Source organism: Bos indicus x Bos taurus, chromosome 3 (genome assembly GCF_003369695.1).
Source record: "Bos indicus x Bos taurus breed Angus x Brahman F1 hybrid chromosome 3, Bos_hybrid_MaternalHap_v2.0, whole genome shotgun sequence".
Lineage (NCBI taxonomy): Eukaryota > Metazoa > Chordata > Mammalia > Artiodactyla > Bovidae > Bos > Bos indicus x Bos taurus.
The window spans coordinates 56,497,537-56,513,473 of record NC_040078.1 but is presented as its reverse complement, the minus strand read 5'-3'; positions in this window follow the sequence as shown (position 1 = coordinate 56,513,473).

The following is a 15,937-nucleotide window of genomic DNA, read 5'->3' as shown; positions in this document are numbered from 1 at the left end:
AACTTTGCCAAGTTTTGGTGGATCCTAACAATCATCAGTTGTATCCTATCAAGGGAAATTTTAGAGAAGTTGTGTCTTTGATTATAAAGGAATGAGTGTTTTAATATACATGGAGAATATCTCATTTAGAATGGCAAATACATCTTTGTGTTGTACTTTGGAATTTATAAAACAATGCCTATGTATTAACTCATTGTAGTCTCAAAGTGCTAGTCTCAAAGTGTAGTCTCTTTTATATGTAACATAATTGTTACAGCTGAAGATTGAGAATCAGTGAGGTTAAATGTCTTTCACTGAGTAATACACAGAGTTAATAAAAGATAGAATGAGGGACCAGAACCTAGTCCTCTTGTTCCCAAGCTGATGTTGTTTCCAAGAAGCTATTCTTTTTAATGAGCAGTCCCCATTTCCCTTCGGATTCAGTTCAGTTCAGTTCAGTTGCTCAGTTGTGTCCAACTCTGCAACACCATGGACTGCAGCAGGCCAGGCCTCCCTGTTCATCACCAACTCCTGGAGTTTATTCAAACTCATGTCCATTGAGTCAGTGATGCCATCCAACCACCTCATCCTCTGTCATCCCCTTCTCCTCACGCCTTCAATCTTTCCCAGCATCAGGGTCTTTTCAAATGAGTCAGTGTTTTTGCATCAGGTGGCCAAAGTATTGGAATTTCAGTTTCAACATCAGTCTTTCCAGTGAATATTCAGGACTAATTTCCTTTAGGATGGACTGGTTGGATCTCCTTGAAGTGCAAGGGACTCTCAAGAGTCCTCTCCAACACCACAGTTCAAAAGCATCAGTTCTTCAGCACTCAACTTTCTTTATAGTCCAACTCTCACGTCCATACAGGACTTCTAGGAAAACCATGGCTTTGACTAGATGGACCTTTGTTGGCAAGGTGATGTCTCTGCTTTTTAATATGTTGTCTAGGTTTGTCATAGCTTTTCTTCCAAGGAGCAAGTGTCTTTTAATTTCATGGCTGCAATCACCATCTGCAGTGATTTTGGAGCCCCGAAAAATAAAGTCTGCCACTGTTTCCCCATCTATTTGCCATGAAGTGATGGGACCGGATGCTATGTTCTTAGTTTTCTGAATGTTGAGCTTTAAGCCAACCTTTTCACTCTCCTCTTTCACTTTCATCAAGAGGCTCTTTAGTTCTTCTTCACTTTCTGCCATGAGGGTGGTGTCATCTGCATATCTGAGGTTATTGATATTTCTCCCAGCAATCTTCATTCCAGCTTGTGCTTCCTCCAGGCCAGCATTTCTCATGATGTACTCTGCATAAGTTAAATAAGCAGGGTGACAATATACAGCCTTGACGTACTCCTTTTCCTATTTGGAACCAGTCTGTTGTTCCATGTCCAGTTCTAACTTTTGCTTCCTGACTTGCATACAGATTTCTCAGGAGGCTGGTTAGATGGTCTGGTATTGCCATCTCTTGAAGAATTTTCCACAGTTTATTGTGATCCACACAGTCAAAGCCTTTGGAGTAGTCAATAAAGCAGGAGTAGATGTTTTTCTGAAACTCTCTTGCTTTTTCAATGATCCAACAAATGTTAGCAATTTGATTTCTGGTTCCTCTGACTTTTGTAAATCCATCTTAAACATCTGGAAGTTCAGGGTTCATGTATTGCTGAAGCCTGGCTTGGATAATTTTAAGCATTACTTTACTAGCATGTGAGATCTGTGCAATTGTGCGGTAGTTTGAGCATTCTTTCTTTAGGATTGGAATGAAAACTGACCTTTTCCAGTCCTGTGGCCACTGCTGAGTTTTCCAAAATTTGCTGGCATATTGAGTGCAGCACTTTCACAGCATCACCTTTTAGGATTTGAAATAGCTCAGCTGGAAATCCATCACCTCCATTAACTTTGTTTATAGTGATGCTTCCTAAGGCCCACTTGACGTCACACTCCAGGATGTCTGGCTCTAGGTGAATGACCATACCATCATGGTTATCTGGGTCATGAAGATCCTTTTTGTATAGTTCTTCTGTGTATTTTTGCCACCTCTTCTTAATATCTTTTGCTTCTGTTAGGTCCATTATCATTTCTGTCCTTTATTGTGCCCATCTTTGCGTGAAATGTTCCCTTGGTATCTCTAATTTTCTTGACGAGATCTCTAGTCTTTCCCATTCTATTGTTTTCCTCTATTTCTTTACATTGATCATGAGGAAGGCTTTCTAATCTCTCCTTGCTATTCTTTGGAACTCTGTACTGAAATGGGTATATCTTTTCTTTTCTCCTTTGCATTTCTCTTCTCTTTTCATAGCTCTTTGTAGGGCCTCCTCAGATAACCATTTTGCCTTTTTGCATTTCTTTTTCTTAGGGATGGTCTTGATCCCTGCCTCCTGTACAATGTCACAAACCTCTGTCCATAGTTCTTCAGGCACTCTATCTATCAGATATAATCCCTTGAATCTATTTCTCAGTGCCACTGTATAATTATAAGGGATTTGATTAAATCAAACCTGAATGATCTAGTGGTTTTCCGTACTTTCAGATGCTATGTACTTATTCAAATGTTAGTGTAATTGTCCAAAATATTTTTATAAAATTAGCTTTTAGATGTGTTTTCTCTGTCACACTAGACATTTTATCTCAACATATCCACATTATTCATCTTCTCTCATGACTTGGAGCTCCACCATCTTCCTCTCGGACTCTGACAGCTTAGTGCTGCTGTCTCTTGTGGGTATCTGGGAGAGGTCTACGGATACATGAGGTGAGCTGAGAAGAGGGTGGTGCAGACTAAGAGTAAAGGCCAGGGAACTCTTGTGAAGCCTGTCAGAGTGCGGCAAGAATTAGTTGAGGACACTTGTTTGTCACTCTCCTGCTCTCTTTGCTAAGAACTGATCATGTGAGTTTCGTGAGCTGCCTCCATGTTCAGGGACTTCTGCACTTCAAATTGCCAGAAGTCAAACACCACCTATCTCTTTCTTATGAAAGCAGAACAAGGCACCACAAAAATTTCCATTAAAATTATTATAACTCTATTTCTACATTTTGGCTTTTGTAAAAGCGTGTTTTATTTCTTTGAAAAGTTTACTTACATGGAATCTCTCATTCCTTTATAATACCAATACAAAGTTTGGTGGCCAACTTAAAATATCATCCAGACCACAAGGGATGTCATTTATATTGATGATAACAGAAATAGAATAAGAATGCTTATGACAAACTTCAGTGAGTCACCAACTGAGATAATATCATTTTCTTTGGGATATCTCTATAGATTATCATTTTCAAAGGAAAATGATGCTACTAAACTTTTTCCATCTTTCCAAAGTAGTTCATGTTCATTGAATAATTCCTTTCTTGTTAACATGATTGATTTGCCCTCTTCAGCCACTCACATTCTCCTTGACCAAGGTTACACATTTTCAAATGGCTGACCCAAGAGGATTATGTTAGGATACTCATTAAAGATTAAGATTAAGATTAGGGGGAGCAATAACATTTAAAGGTCTGTATTTAGATCTTTACAAGGAAGGTATTGGAGAGGTATGGTGTTTGTGTTTGTGTGAATATACATAAGGAGGCCATCCTTTCAAAGGTGCCAAATGCACCTCCTCTCCAAGATGCGTGTGTGTGTGTGTGTGTGTGTGTGTGTGTGTGTATGTTGGGAGAAAGGGACTGGATATACTGGGACATGTTTTTGGAAGGTGAGAGAAAGGCTAGATAAAATTGAAGAGAGGAAGATGATGAGGGTAGTGATGGTGCTGCTGATATTGGTGGTGGTGCAAATGGTGGTGCTGGTGATGGTGGTGGTGATCAAGCTGGTGATGGTGGTGGTGGTCATGGCCGGGAAAGGGTAACTCCATTAGGTGATCGAAATCTGAGATTCCATGGCCCTAACATCCATGAACTGATCATGGTATCAGAAGAGGCTCTTCTAATGGACATGGGGAAGTCCTTCCCTGAGGTGCTTTGTGCAGAGTCTGAAGCAGTGGCTGCACCAGTATTTTAGGGCATAAGCCAGCATACCAGTTGCTACTCTGCTGTTGACACCCTCGCTCATGGTCACAACAGGACGTATGGCCTACGGGTCAGGAACTGGGGTTCCAGTCCTGGTACTCAGGAGAGCATGAGAAAGCCAAACAATTTGGGTACAACACTTCTTAGAGATAAAATGATGAAGGGGTTATTCTCTGAATACCTTGTCCTTTTTTCCCATTACTTGCACTTTTTTCTATGACACTTATTATCTTCCTAGAAATTATTTTTTAAGCACCTCATAGGGATTCCTAAATGTGATGGTTTCTTGACTCCCTGAAGGCTCCAGCTATACTCTAGAGTCCTTAAGTAATTTTTAGTTTGTCTTACAGGTTCCATCACTTTTTAAATCTTTTGGGATTATTTCTGTCTCCTACCATGGGTTCACAATCCTTTATCTAAAACTCTTGGGATCAAATGTTTTTCAGAGTTCAGATCTTCTCAGATGTTAGAATAGAAATAATGTAAATTATGTAACATCCTTAGCAGTGCAGTCAGTAACATAAGAAATTAATATTTCCATAGTGAATGTATGAACAGTCATGCTAAGGAGATAGACAAAGATTATAAAAAGCTTCATGTCAATTTGCATCAGCTCTCATTGTTGAGGAATTTATACCAGATTTATGAAGAAATATTTCAGTTTTCAGGATTTCATGACCACAGTCAAGAGATTGTGAGCCTATACTACTGTCGTTAAACATCCTGAAGTCCAGGAAAGAGTGACAAGTACAACAGAAAATCTCGTATGGAGGAGAATGTCGTGTGTCCTTCATAGTAGGTGAATAATGCCCCCTGAAGATAACAGGGCCTCATGCCTGAACTCTTGAATATCACCTTATAAGATAAAAGACGTGATGAAACTAGGATCTTTAGATGAGTAAATTACCCTGGATCGTCCAGGTGGGTCCTAAATGCAATCATAAGTATCTTAAAGACAGAGGCAGAGTAAGTGGTAACACACACAGAAGAAGAGAAGGCAACATGAAGGCAGAACCAGAGACAGACTTGAAGATCCAGGCCATGGAGGGTGAACGCAGATGCAAGCCAAGGAGTACCAGCAGCCACATAGACAGCGAGAGGCCAACCATGGATTCTTTCCTGAAGTTTTGGAAGAGAACTCAGCTCTGCTGATATCTTGATTTCAGCCCATTGAGACAGATTTTGGACTTCTGACCTCCAGAAATATAAGAGATTTACTACTTGCTGTTTTAGGTCACCGAGTTTGTGGTTATTCGTTATAGAAGCCACACTAAAGAGGAGAGTCTTAACCCTAACTCTAGTCAAGTGTGACTCCTCCAATGTGAATCCTTCTTTTTGGAATTTGTCTTTTTCCAGTAATTCTTTGGGTGTTACTTAACTTCTCTAAGTCTCAGTTTTGTTTAGTTTTTTTTTTTTTCATTTGTTAAATGAGTATTATACTACATACCTCACAGGGCGGTTGTAAAGATTCACTTTAAAAATATGTACATAAGTTGCCAAGCATATAACTGGCATAAAGTTAGTACTCAATAAATGCTACTTTATCTTTGACATTACTATTCTCTGAGAATCCCTTTGTAACTTCCCAGGATATATGAATTTACATTTATGTTTGAGTCCATCTATTCTGCAGAGAGAGTCAATCAATCAAATCTCAATTTTTTCTCATCTAAAAGATTTTGCCAGCCCATTTATATTCACCAATGTCACAATGATGATACATTTGATGTCAAAGAGTGTTAGATGTCTAAAGACATACCAATCAGTCCTGGAAGACTGAGCTTCTATTTTTATCCCAAACATTTTTATTTTTCCAAAGGCAAGACATTGAACTTGGTGTCTTCCTTCAAACCAATACTAATATGCGTGACAAATGCTTTAAAACGTGCCCATTTGCAGATGGGTATGCTTATTGACACTTTGTAAAAAGTCTTTTTCCAAACTTGGAAATCATATAAAAGGACAAAAAAAAAAAAAAAAACACAACTTAAGGGCCAATAGTTTACTTTGAAAAGCAGTTAATAATTATGACATTATCTAAACTCATAAAAAGAACAATAAATGGGACAGCAAATATGTAAGAAATCACTCACCAGGAAATAAAATGTATGGAAGCTAATACGATGTATGGAAGCTTCTTCTGTAAGCAGAAGCTACAGAAAACTGAGAAGGGGGCTAGTGAATATAATTCGGGTATCTACTACGGTGGGCAGGTGCAGGTACAGTCACACACTGCGAGGTATTTCTACCACTCAGATCCAGTCACACCAAATATTTTCTGTTAGCATATTCTGCTGTAGCTGTCCTCATTTGAGCAGGACTGGTTTCACTATTTACAGATATGTAGGCATGTCTCTTAAAGGATAACTCTTATTTGAGCATACCATATATTTAAAGTATATTCTTCTTTTAGGTGCAATGCAATCTTGCGGCCTCTGACAAATGTCATAAAGGCTTGGGGTAACTGGAAAATTCAAGCTGGTTTTAGAAAAGGCAGAGGAACCAGAGATCAAATTGCCAACATCAAATAGATCATTGAAAAAGCAAGAGAGTTCCAGAAAAGTATCTATTTCTGCTTTATTGACTATGCCAAAGCCTTGACTGTGTGGATCACAATAAACTGTGGGAAATTCTTCAGGAGATGGGAATACCAGACCACCTGACCTGTCTCTTGAGAAATCTGTATGCAGGTCAGGAAGCAACAGTTAGAACTGGACATGGAACAACAGACTGGTTCAAAATAGGAAAAGGAGTATGTCAAGGCTGTATATTGTCACCCTACTTATTTAACTTATATGCAGAGTACATCATGAGAAACGCTGGGCTGGAGGAAGCACAGGCTAGAATGAAGATTGCTGGAGAAATATCAATAACCTCAGATATGCAGATGACACCAACCTTATGGCAGAAAGTGAAGAAGAACTAAAGAGCCTCCTGATGAAAGTGAAAGAGGAGAGTGAAAAAGTTGGCTTAAAGCTCAACATTCAGAAAACGAAGATCATGGCATCAGGTCCCATCACTTCATGGCAAATAGATGGGGAAACAGGGGAAAAAGAAGCTGACTTTATATTTCTGGGCTCCAAAATCACTGGAGATGGTGATCGCAGCCATGAAATTAAAAATGCTTACTCCTTTGAAGGAAAGTTATGACCAACCTAGTTCAGTTCAGTCGCTCAGTCGTGTTTGACTCTTTGCGACCCCATGAGCTGCAGCACGCCAGGCCTCCCTGTCAATCACCAACTCCCCGAGTCCACCCAAACCCATGTCCATCGAGTCGATGATGCCATCCAACCATCTCATCCTCTGTCGTCCCCTTCTCTTCCTGCCCTCAATCTGTCCCAGCATCAGGGTCTTTTCCAATGAGTCAGCTCTTCCCATCAGGTGGCCAAAGTATTGGAGTTTCAGCTTCAACATCACTCCTTCCAATGAACACCCAGGACTGATCTCCTCTAGGATGGACTGGTTGGATCTCCTTGCAGTCCAAGAGACTCTCAAGAGTCTTCTCCAACACCACAGTTCAAAATCAATTCTTAGGCACTCAGCTTTCTTTGTAATCCAACTCTCACATCCATACATGACCACTGGAAAAACCTAGACAGCATATTAAAAAGCAGACATTACCTTATCAATAAAGGTCTGTCTAGTCAAGGCCATGGTTTTTCCAGTGATAACTGAACTGAACTGGAAAAGGTCCACAATCCCACTGAAAGCCTTGTTGAGGTGAAGGTCAGAAAATGTGAGAGGTGCCAAGCAAGGCTACAGCAATGATCTATTACATGCTCTCATTTTACAAAGGGGGAAACCAAGGCGCAGAGTTCTACACACCCACCTGGTGTCTTTCAGGTGTTAATGAAGGAGGCAAGACTGAACCTGTCTGTCTTTCTATTCTGTCAAGAACTCTTTCAGTCCCTCCGTGAGGTATTCTAGCTGATTCGTGGTTAAGTCCTTTCTCAAATTTCATTTTCAGCCTTTTCAAGACTGCAGCACCAGGAAAGGGAAAGAAGTCCATACTGGGCTAGAAATATGGAGATCCAAATGTAAACCTCAGCTGCACTACTGATGGGGCTCAATCAGGGAAAGATCATTTACCCTCGATTTGCCTAAGATTTCCCCATCCAGAAAACGATTCTCGTTGTCCCCTATTCTTTTCTTTCAGAGTGTTTATCACAATTGTCTTTATCTAGCATATGAATCCTGCTCTAGGGTGTGGTGGGTGAGGGCACAGATAGGCTCTGGAGGTGTACTGCTGGGGTTCGAGTCCTGGCTCCACCATTCACTAACTCTGTGGACAAGTTTCTTAATCTCTCTGGGCCTCAGTTTCCTCGTCTGTAAAATGAGAATAATGATACATGTATCTCAGATATAATCTAAGTGAGCTAATGCCTGTAGAACACTCAGGAGACTGGCACCTATTAAGTACCACCTGTATACTTGTTCTACAATTTCCTTATCTGTCTTTTTCATCACTTCATCTCAAGGGTAGCTGTCTTCTTGACTGGATTTCTGTCTTTCTTCCCAATTTTATCTCCTGCTCTTTTCCCCTGGCACTAACCTACTTGCATTTCTCACTCAGTTTTTGAAGTTTCCATGACCTTGTGGAGAATTCCCCTACTCGATATATCCATTTCTCCACAGTTTCCAAACAACAGTGTGATAAGAAAAAGACCAAAAATGAAAAAGGGACTGAGAATGGGTGAGCTTCTCTTGATTTTCTTTAGAAAAAGAGGTGATTGAAAACAAAAAGTAGTGACTAGGCTGCACATTGTAAGTTGTAAGTCTCCCATTTGTTACTTTTTATGACTCTCTGAGGATAAATACTTAGTTCATTCAACTCAACCAGTGGTTGTCCTGGGTTTGGTAATGACCAGCAGGAAGTGAGTGCCACTGCACCGAGCTACTCATTCCAGAGAACCCAGAGATGCTCCACAGAACCCAGAGGCCATGGGTACCTAACATCTTAAGAGAGGAGAAAGCTTTCCCCTTTGTGTTCTCATGGTAATACATCTGTGTTTTTCTGTCATTGTGTTCTGTGTAGATTCATGTGCAAAATTTAAATGTTTTGTGTTATTTATGTTTTTTCCTCTGACACACTTTTGAACTTTGTAGGGGCAGGAATCACGTGTTAGTCAGCCTTATGGGCTTCCCTGGTGGCTCAGATGGTAAAGAATCCTCCTGCAATGTGGGAGACCAGGGTTCAATCCTTGGGTTGAGAAGATCCCCTGGAGGAGGGCATTGCCCACTCCAGTATTCTTGCCTGGAGAACCCCATGGACAAAGGAGCCTCGTGAGCTACAGTCCATGGGGTCGCAAACAGTCAGACAGTACCAAGGGACTAAGCACAGCACATGTGCTGATCTGTCAGTACAGCTGGTATCTGATGTACTTGGTAAGGTAAGGTGAAGTCGCTCAGTCGTGTCCGACTCTGCAACCCCATGGACTGTAGCTTACCAGGCTCCTCCGTCCATGGGATTTTCCAGGCAAGAGTACTGGCATGGGTTGCCATTTCCTTCTCCAGAGGATCTTCCCAACACAGGGATCAAAACCAGGTCTCCTGCATTGTAGGAAGACGCTTTACCGTCTGAGCCACCAGGGAAGTCACAGGGATGTACTTGGTGTATGATCTTGCTGCTGCTAAGTCACTTCAGTCGTGTCCGACTCTGTGCAACCCCATAGACGGCAGCCCACCAGGCTCCCCCATCCCTGGGATTCTCTAGGCAAGAACACTGGAGTGGGTTGCCACTTCCTTCTCTAATGCGTGACAGTCAAAAGTGGATGATCTTAAACTCTCTTGTTACTTGGTTTCCTGGACACCAAACCTGTTAAGATTCTCCTCTAAATTCTCTGATGCTCCCTTTTATTTTCCTGGCTGGTTCCTCTTTCTTTGCTTCGTCTTTCGATGGGCTTTACACTCATTCTTCTTTCTGTTCTTCTTAATCTTCCTGCTCCCCTGGGTGCTCTTATCTGATCCCACCACTTCACTTACTCCCTACAAGCAGATGTCTCCACAATTTGTCCTGACCTGATCTCATCCTTCAACCCAACCAGAGGCCAGACATCTTTACAAGGAGGGCTCATGAGTATCTCATGGTAAGTCTACTTCTAAAACAGAACCATATCCTACCTTGTCATGTAAAAGCACTCTTCTAAATCTCACTTTGGATAAATATTCCAGCTGGAAAACTTGTACTTCCTCATCTTTCTTTCCTGCCACATCTCAGAAGTCTTTATTTGTTGAAAATGTACAATTTCTGTAGTACGTTTTTGATCCCTTCTCAAAATCTCCGTTGCCGTTGCATTAGTTCATGTCAATATTGTCTACAGTTTGATGGATAGTATCAGCTTCCTAATTCCTTCATAATAGTGACATTTTATAGAGTAAAGGCCAGATTTTCTGCAGGTATTTCTCAATTGGGGTTTCTTATTTTTAGAGTCAAATTATACATTATTTGGCAGAAATAATACATAAGAAATGTATTTTCCTTTCTCGAAGCATCACATTAGAAAGTACATGATGTCTCTGTAACTAATAAGTAGGCAGATATTTTGAGACCATCAAAATATCCTATTTCCTCACCACATTTTCACACTATTATCCATAGACCTGAATCAGTTATTACCCTGATGGTTGCGAAATGATAATTTTCTAAATCCATAACTTCCTCAACATTTTTTTGGTTGACATAATACTTTAGTTCAATAATATATTTACTAACTGTATGGACTCAAGAATTCTTATTTTATTCAATGAGGTATAATCCCTTAATGTTTTTTCTTATTTTGATGCTTAATAAATTGTCTTAGATTTGGCCAGTGGGAGCCCCTTTAATCAGTCTCCTATGTCCTTCTGATATATCCTAATTTCTTAAGCATATTTATAGCATAAGGAGTTTTTTTATTATCTCTATTTTTGAGGAATATTTTGACTGGCTATAAAATTATAGGTTGTTGGCCACTTTCAGTATTTTAAATATGTCTTTTCATTTTCCTATGACAGCCATAATTTTTGTTGCTAAATTAGCCTCAAGACTTATTATTGCTCCTTTGAAAGCAATGTGTCTTTTTTTCCCCTTCTGTCAAATTTTAAGATTTTGTCTTTGTCTTTGTTTTTTAGCATACTTTACTATGTTGTGCCTAGATGTAATTTTCTTTATATTTATCCTGCTTGGGTTTTTAAACTTAATCAAGCTGTGGTTTGATGTCTGTCAGTTTCAGAAATTCTCAAGTAGTATTTCTTCAAATATTGTTTCTGTCTCGTGTTCACTCTCCTTTCTTTCTTTTCTTTATTAGTTGCTCAATCATGTCCAACTCTTTGCACCTCTATGGACTGTAGTCTGCTGGGTTCCTCTGTCCATGGAATTCACCAGGCAACAATATTGGAGTGGGTTGCCATTTCCTTCTCCAGGGCATCTTCCTGATCCAGGGATTGAACCCGGGTCTCCTGAATTGCAGGTGGATTCTTTACCATTTGAGCCCCTAGCCTTCATTCTTTGCAAGATTCCAATTATACATATTGGACGTTTGCATATCTCTAGTACTCTTTTTCCTAATTTCCATGTTTTTTCTCTCAGGACTTCAATCAGGATACTTTAAACTTGCTTGTATTCTAGTTTACAAATTATGTTTTCTACTCTGTCTAATCTATTATTAAACTCATCTCCTGAAGGCAATGGCACCCCACTCCAGTACTCTTGCCTGGAAAATCCCACGGACTGGAGGAGCCTGGTAGGCAGCAGTCCATGAGGTCGCTAGGAGTCGGAAATGACTGAGCGACTTCACTTTCACTTTTCACTTTCATGCACTGGAGAAGGAAATGGCCACCCACTGTGTTCTTGCCTGGAGAACCCCAGGGATGGGGGAGCCTGGTGGGCTGCCGTCTATGGGGTCTCACAGAGTCAGACACGACTGAAGCGACTTAGCAGCAATAGCAGCAGCAGCCTGAATTGTTAATTTAAGTTATTATATTTTTGGATCTATAAAATTTCATTAAAATTTTTTATATAGATTACAAGTCTCAGCTAAAATCCTCCATATTTTCCTTTATTGAGCATAGTTAATGTACCTATTCGTTTTAATATCTGATTCATCTGTAGGTCTGTTTCTACCTGACTTTTGATTAACTGGTTCCTTTTTTAAACATGCCCCATATTTTTTGGTTGGATCCTGGACTTTGTATATTAAGTGGATTAAAAATTATAGAGAGATTGAATGGTGTTTTCTTCCTTCCAAGAGGGTTAATATCATTTTGGCAGCAGAAAGTACATACAGATCACTTAAATATTATTAGGGTTGTTCTATTAATTATGTCTTTACTCCTAGGATAAAGATTTTCCAGTATCTCAATTGAGAGCCTGGAATGTTTACCAGGGCATTTCATTTTAGTACCCTTGAATTCCTTTCTCTGTCTTCCCAGACCATTGTACAACTCTTCTAAAATCTCTGCTCAGCTCTTTGTCCTTCTAGCTCCTGGTTCTTGATAGTTATTTGGAGTCATGCCCTCTGTGTGGTTTAGAAATTGGCCAAAACCTCACGTGGAGTTTAATGGAGACTTTTTACAGTAACTTTCCTGTTGTTTTCTTCTCTCAGGATTTTGCCCCTCCAGCCCCAGCTCTTTCAGCTGTCTTAAACTCCAAGATCTATCTTCTTAGACCATTGAAACTGCCACTTTCTGTTAATATTCTATTCCCTTGTGCTAAATATTTACAAACGCCCCTGGAGAAAAAGGTGACTATGGATTTCACTCAGAATTCTTCTCTTCTCTCAAGGAATCAGAATCTCTCAAGTTCTGTCTGTGTTGGTTGCTCTCCAACCAACTTAAAACATGTTTTAAGCTTTAAAAAGGTTTATTGTAAAGGTTTTATAGTAGATTTTAATTTACTTAGTCCAAATCAAACTTGCTGAAGACAATTTTTAAAGAAATTATATTAAAAATTTTGGAAATATTTTTCAAGTCCTCCTTTTGTTATTGATTGCTCGTATTACAGTATTATGGTCAGATAATAGGTAGTATATGGGATATATTTGCTTGGACCAAGTAAAATTTCCATTTTTGTAGGTCAAATACTGCTGAATATTAGCACTTTAAAAAATCTTCAGTGTATATTTCCTTTGCAATTTAATGATTCTTTAGAATCCAGAATATGGAGATTTATGAAATGTACCGTGTACACTTAGAAAATAACATGCATTCTGTATTTGTTGGTACTCTTTGGAGTCTCTTTATCCTTAAAACTCTTGCTGGGCTTTTGGTAATACCCTTAAATTGGCCAGAATGTAGGGCCATCTGCTGCGGATCATGAGGCACTAGTTCTCCTGTTTTATGAAAGGACCCATCAGTGCTACAACCCATGTATCTTCCTCAGGGCTTACAATGAGAAAGTGAAATTGACCCTGGTATTATCCGCTACCACCTAACTCTTTTTCTGCTCATGGTGAAGTCCTATGGAGGGGAGAGATAGAGGCAGTCACAATCAAGATTTCCAGTGACACATTGGAGCCTGAGGGCTTTCCTGGTGACTCAGCAGTAAAGAATCTTTCTGCAAAGCAGGAGACATAGGAGATGCAGGTTTAATCCCTGGGTAAGGAAGATCACCTGGAAGAGAGCTTGACAACCTATTCCAGTATTCTTGCTGAGACAATCCCATGGATAGAGGAGCCTGATGGACTACAGTCCATGGGATTGCAAAAAGTGGGACATGACTTATTGTGCATTGGAGCCTGAGGCAAAAGGAAAAATCAGTAATTCTGATGATTATTTAAAATTTTGATATTTGGTTTGTCTTAATTTTGATTTTTAAAAATGTTACATTAATATACTATTCATCTTGATTACTGAGTTTTTTTGGTACTTCCTTAAACTTTGTGCCTGAGGTGAGTTCCTCACTGCTTCATCCTTGTCTGGTTGCTTGATGTTCAGCATTGTAGGGAGCACAGGTGGGAGCCTCTTGCTTCTCTTCTCTGTTTGGAGTAGGTAGAGCTGAGGCTTCTTGACTCCTTAAAGCAACATAAACAGAGAGGGACCAGAGAACCTCCTGACAACTAAAAACTGAGTAGTTTGATGAGATTTCTTATTCCAGACTACAAGAGTTAGGTCTAGCAAGTTTAAGGAAAGGAACAGACAGAGTCATCATCAGCCTGGGCTTTACGACCTCCCCCAGAGCAGACAGAGCAGAGACACAGGAAACTTGTGACTTCTGCTGCCTGAGGACTCTGTATACCATCAATGTTAGGAGAGGAGATGGAGGAGAAGGGATTTATATTGAAACTGAGTTTGACATCTTAATGGGATTTAACTTTTAATAACCAACAGTGATCAGAGAATTGGGGAATTTGGCCAAGTTGTCACTAAAGACAACTCGTGGCTGCGATGGTGCAGGGGTGGCTGAGAGGAGCTACCCCACATCCAAGGTAAGGAGCAGCAGCTTTGCTGGAACAGCCGTGAAGAGATACCCCATGTCCAAGGTAAGAGAAACTCAGATAAGACGGTAGGCACTGAGAGAGGGCATCAGAGCGCAGACAGACTGAAACCACAATCACAGACAACTAGCCAATTCGATCACACAGATCACAACTTTGTCAAACTCAATGAAAGTAAGCCATGCTGTGTGGGGCCATCCAAGATGGACAGGTCATGGTGGAGAGTTCTGACAAAATGTGGTCCACTGCAGAAGGGAATGGCAAACCACTTCAGTATTCTTGCCTTGAGAACCCCATGAACAATATGAAAAGGCAAAAAGATAGGACACTGAAAGATGAACTCCCCAGGTTGGTAGGTGCCCAATATGCTACTGGAGATCAGTGGAGAAATAACTCCAGAAAGAATGAAGGGATGGAGCCAAAGCAAAAACCATACCCAGTTGTGGATGGGACTGGTGATAGAAGCAAGGTTCAATGCTGTAAAGAGCAATATTGCATAGGAACCTGGAATATTAGGTTCCATGAATCAAGGCAATTTGGAAGTGGTCAAATAGGAGATGGCAAGAGTGAACATAGACATTCTAGGAATCAGCGAACTAAAATGGACTGGAATGGGTGAATTTAACTCAGATGACCATTATATCTACTACTGTGGGCAGGAATCCCTTAGAATAAATGGAGTAGCCATCATGGTCAACAAAAGAGTCTGAAATGCAGTACTTGGATGCAATCTCAAAAACAACAGAATGATCTCTGTTCGTTTCCAAGGCAAACCATTCAATATCATGGTAATCCAAGTCTATGCCCCAACCAGTAACACTGAGGAAGCTGAAGTTGAATGGTTCTATGAAGACCTACAAGACCTTCTAGGACTAACACCCAAAAAAGATGTCCTTTTCATTATACGGGACTGGAATGCAAAAGGAGGAAGTCAAGAAACACCTGGAGTAACAGCCAAATTTGGCCTTGGAATTCGGAATGAAGCAGGGCAAAGGCTAATAGAGTTTTGCCAAGAGAACGCATTGGTCATAACAAACACCCTCTTCCAACAACACAAGAGAGGACTCTACACATGGACATCACCAGATGGTCAATACCGAAATCAGATTAATTATATTCTTTGCAGCCAAAGATGGAGAAACTCTATACAGTCAGCAAAAACAAGACCAGGAGCTGACTGTGCCTCAGATCATGAACTCCTTATTGCCAAATTCAGATTTAAATTGAAAAGTAGGGAAAACCACTAGACCATTCAAGTATGACCTAAATCAAATCCCTTATGATTATACAGTGGAAGTGAGAAATAGATTTAAGGGACTAGATCTAATAGACAGAGTGCCTGATGAACTATGGACAGAGGTTTGTGACATTGTACAGGAGACAGGAATCAAGACCATCCCCAATAAAAAGAAATGCAAAAAAGCAAAATGGCTGTCTGAGGAGGCCTTACACATAGCTGTGAAAAGAGAAGTGAAAAGCAAAGGAGAAAATGTAAGATATACCCATTTGAATGCAGAGGTCCAAGGAATATCAAGGAGAGATAAGAAAGCTT